Source organism: Helianthus annuus, chromosome 13 (assembly GCF_002127325.2).
Source record: "Helianthus annuus cultivar XRQ/B chromosome 13, HanXRQr2.0-SUNRISE, whole genome shotgun sequence".
In the NCBI taxonomy this organism is placed as follows: domain Eukaryota; kingdom Viridiplantae; phylum Streptophyta; class Magnoliopsida; order Asterales; family Asteraceae; genus Helianthus; species Helianthus annuus.
The window spans coordinates 95,679,847-95,684,786 of NC_035445.2; the positions used below are offsets into that span (position 1 = coordinate 95,679,847).

The window sequence follows — 4,940 nt, forward strand, 5'->3', positions numbered from 1 at the left end:
GTGATGTTATTGTTACGAGAGTCTAACCCTAATCCCTCTCTAGTAATCTCCTTAAATACACCTAAGGGAAAACCTAATTGGTTAATAAGGGTAGATCGGTCCATCAACAATTACTAACTAATATATTATAAGGTTTTAATACATTTTGATCTATATTATATAAATGATAACGATGGCTACTAGATTAAATACATATTTAATCTTACAGTTGTTGGCTAAGATACTTGTTGGCTTGCTTAAGTGGTTAAGAAAGTTTTCTTCCGAGAGCCAGACTTGTGATGTTGGTGAGGATTTGACTTAGTATTGTAAGCTTCTGCCATCCTACACATCCGAGCTTAATTATTTAACTGTTTTGTTGAGGGTCATAGCAGTTTGTGTATCTTCAGTGCATTGTTGACCATGGTCATGTGCTTTATTTGCCTTTCATATTGTCATCATTAACTATGCAGCCATGACGTATTTATCCGTTTATCTCGGCGGGGCATCCCACCTGGTGATATGATTGTGTAATGTGTGATAGCCATCTGGATTCTCAACAACTAGGCCTCTTGTAAAACTTTGATATGGTTATTTATGCATATGTCCTTAAACTATTGTAATTTTCATATGTCTTAGCGTTCTTGATTCTTTGTTTCAACAATTTGGTGTTTTTTTATTGTTTATTTCAGTTTGCAACATAGGTAGCCTACATTTAAATGTGTGTGATGATTTATTATTTTTCTTATATTATATTGCAGTTTTTGGTTCTCGACTTCATTTGAAAGCTATTATTATGTCACATTGGTAGGCTTTCTACTTTTCATCTCTGTTTTCTTTGTACCCGTTTATGGATTTCAATGTGAGCCTGCGAACCTACGTCGGCCTTCTTTTCCGGTTCCTGGGGCCAAATGGCGGAACTATAAGGCTGAACAAAAATTAGCCTGCGGTGTTTTTTAAACGAAGAAGGAAGGTTGAGGTCCAAAAAATGACCCACCAGCAAGGGAATGCCGGGTTCCAAAACGAGATCGACAGGCTAGACCAATTGGAAGGCCAACCACTTAACGAAGACGGATAACCAGTTGTGTCACGAAGATGCATTAGCAAAGGTTAGGCACATTAGGTTTAGTCGTGTAGTATAAAAAGAAAATTGTTGACGATGTATATTTTTAAAAGTGTTTATAATAATAATTTGTCTTTAAATGTGTTGTGTTTTATTGTAGCTTGTATAATAATAATTAACATATGATAAAAAACAAAGTGAATGAACAGTTATTTTAGATTAGGGGCATTTAAGGTATTTAACCCAACACACGTGCGCGTCTTCTCCGCCTCCACCTCTTCCCATCCCATTTTCTTCTTCAGTATCAACACACAGATTAGGGAGATAGAGAGGAGCAGGAGAGAGACAAGGTTTAGACAGCTAGAGAGAGCTGAGCGACGGTGATGGAGGAACGGGTGGTGCTCTCCGTCCGGCCACCGACCGGTGGCGATGGTCCCCTCTTCTGCGAACACACTTGCCAGGGATCCAAAAACCCACCGCCCCTTCTCAATGACATCTCATTTCCACCCGCTCCGGTTTACTTTTCCCTCCGCCACCACAACCGTCGTACGTTCACCGGCAAATCGATTAGAAGCCGTTTTAAAGAGATCGGTTGAAGATTTCATCGTGATTTTCATTCGTAAAAGGCTTAAGCGATAGTTACAGATCTGATTCTGAATAGGTATATTTTTAACTGCTTTGTCATCAATTTGATATGTAGCGATACTAATGATTTATGTATTCAGGTGTATGTAATCATGCTTTTTTAGGTTTTCTATTATTGAATGAGTGTTTTCGTGGAGATTTATATGTGTTTTGTGCATTTAGGGGTTGGCCGTTGATGACGAAGTTGACGGTGGATTTGAGGTAACAGTGAGGGTTTACAACTGATTCGAGGTTATTTGATTTATTCGGTATGTTTCGATTTTGATTATTACGGGTGGTATGCAGAATAACATCCCCTTTAAAATAACCTAAATATCTAAGAGTTCCTTCCAAGATAACCTCACATGTTAACAGGTTATACCAAACAGTATATAACATCCCCACGATGGTAATGTCTGTCAAAACTGCAGGTCTTTCAATTTGTCTGACCTTAGTACCTGAAGACAACCGTATGTTTGTTTATTCATGTATAACTTGTGAATATGAAGGAATTGTGTGGATGATTTTGCTATGACCAAAAATAAATTACTCATATGCATGTTATCTCATATAATAGGTCTTTGTTGGAAGATATGAGGCATGAGAAAATCCACTTCTGCTTGGTGCCTGGTGCACACGAGGCTGTGATGAGTTATCAAAATTCGGTCAATATGTTTCCATAGCGTGGCAGCTATGGAGGATGGCAGGTTGTCGCCTGCAACCCCTACTGCAGCCATGGTGGCTTCGTACTTTTGCTTTCTCTGAGCCTCATGAATCGATTAAATGTTGCCTTTGAGGTTGGCAATGGTGATTTGGAGGGAAAAAATGTCGGCTGCAGAGGCGATTCACCGGTTGGGTGTTGTCGGTCGGGTTCTTGGTACTTGAACATTAAGTAAATTAATGGTTTTAGAACAAAGAACTATGGAAGGTGGTCTATGATATATTTTCGATTAATGTAAACTGATTGTTAGAAACTTACAGTTACAGCTATGAACTATAAATTTATCATTATTGTTTGGTTTAGTTCTCATATGTTTTATATGTGTTGGCATTTAAATCGTTGTTTTGTATAATCTGATTGAGTGGATCAACATCTAATACAGTAAGGTGAGCGACGGATAGTTTCTTTCACGCGCTGTGCTTTTGGATCTGGAGCCTGGAACGATGGACAGTATCATATCTGCCCTGTACGATATGATCTTCAAGCCTGGTAACTTTGTGTTTGGTGTTAAGTTTTGTAAACAATTATAAAGACTTTAGTGGGAGACCACAATACATTGAGTGGGTTAGAAACTCGGGAGTTCAGCCCAGAAATGACTAATGAGGACGATTTCTACACAAATATGGTAGTCACAGGGTATTACAAGAACCATGTTTAAGTAAGTAAAAAGGTTATAAAATATGTGTTTACTGTATGTAAATATGTTTATATAGCTACTAATATGTATAACTATGACTGCAGAGTTATTACAAGAGTAAATACAATCACCAAATTCCCTTGCAAAAACGAAAACACAATCATAGCATGGGAACTCATCAACGACCCCCCTGCCAACTAGATTACTCGGGACGAATGGTTAATGTGAGTGAATATTTTTTGGTTTTTTTAGTAATTACATGATTCTTTAAATGAAGCTGTAAAATTAATATGGTTAAACTTAATTATGTTTTTCTTCAGGCTTGGTACAAGAAAAAGAAATGGCTACGTTTGTTAAATTATTGGCATTCCCGGATGATAGAGTTGACTTCCTCTGGTAGCTCATCATGGGGGCAATGGCATGAACAAGACAAAACGAATGCCATAACTAATACTTAAAGGTGGGAAAACGAGCAGCTAAATGTAACTTGTGAGTTAAACATGATTACACAAATTATATTGTTCAATAATAATTAATTCTTTTAAGAAAATGATTTAAACATTGGGAGAGCTCTGACCCAGTTCCTTTTTATTTTCATCTTTTTTATCCATTTGGGATAAAAGCACAACCCAAATCGATAAGTAAATGGGTCGATTAAACAAAAATAAACCAACGCTATAAATAAAAAAAAATGTTAAGGCTAAATAAATACTGTGAAAATTGAAAGGTTGCAAAAACAATAACTAATTTCTATGTGTACCGCTCTTATTATTTAAATTTCCAAGCTTCAGACCCGAAAATTACTTATAGTAAAAAAGTATAGAAATTTTATTGGTTGTATGTGGCCTAGGCCTTGGTCCTATAAGTCTGGATCCGCCCATGGTGATTAGTTAATAAGTTATGAAATTAATCCAAAAGTAATCAATTTTATGTTTATTGTGATTATTTTTCACTAGATCAAATGCAGTAGAGTGCCTTATTGCTCTACCAAACCAGTTACAGTGACAATAACTGATGAATGCCCGTGTGGATGCAACGATGTTCCCTTTCATTTTGACCTAAGCGGAACAGCTTTTGGTACCATGGCAAATCTAGGACAAGCTATGAATCTTCGTAATCTTGGTCAGGTTGATATTCAAATTCGAAGGTATACACATCATCAATTTTAACATATATCACCACTAGAAAACTAGCATGTTCTTCAAGTTTGTTTATAGTTATATATGCATATGACAGAAGGTTATCCTCTATTGAAAGACATGCTTATTTATTTTAAGGGGTGTAAATTGGTCTGTCGCGAGTAAGAAGCGAAAACATTAACATTCACCAATTTTGTTTGTTGTTGAGATGTATATGTAGCTCAGTTTGAAGATTCACAAGGATTTTGTTGGTTGTGTGCAAAGCATATTTACATAAGAACACCGCCCTTGGAAGAGGATCAAGCTTCCAGTGGGATTGTTAGTGAGGAGTCATGGAGAGGAGTTGCATATTACAAAGGGTACAAACAGAAGTTTTATAACATAACAAATAGGAATTTAATTTGGTAAAAGTTTCAAAAAAATAACACTCTTTATGAAAGACTAAGATTATTAGGAAATTGCAAAGCTGAACATGAGTGTGTGGGGATTGCCTAACCTGAACATGATTTCTATTTATATTTGTGCTACCAACGTCAACTTAAACCCGCATGCACTCAAAATAGTGCAACTCGAACTAGACCTGTTTATTCCAGTAACCTAACATGCCGAACCAATACCAGTCAACTAAATAATGCAACTCGAGGACGGAGAGATACCGCCTCGCGCGAGGTGGAATGCGTAGTGTGGGGAATTACCCGGCGCAACGCGCCGGTTTCAAAACCACTAGTTAGACTTTAAATGTATTTTGTATAAAAATAATCATCGATTGTAACGAACCCT

General features: G+C 36.9%; 1 long non-coding RNA gene across 2 annotated transcripts; it reads left to right on the forward strand.

Moving 5' to 3' along the window:
* The first annotated feature begins 1,292 nt into the window (after positions 1-1,292).
* Positions 1,293-4,676, forward strand: LOC110898767. Of its 2 annotated transcripts, none has more exons than XR_002569603.2 (5): positions 1,293-1,700; positions 1,847-3,042; positions 3,126-3,245; positions 3,342-3,510; positions 3,978-4,676. It is a non-coding gene; the product is annotated as an uncharacterized LOC110898767 (long non-coding RNA). The 2 variants fall into 2 exon arrangements; XR_002569602.2 differs by having other exon boundaries at positions 1,294-1,700; positions 3,342-3,481.
* Positions 4,677-4,940: the final 264 nt, after the last annotated feature.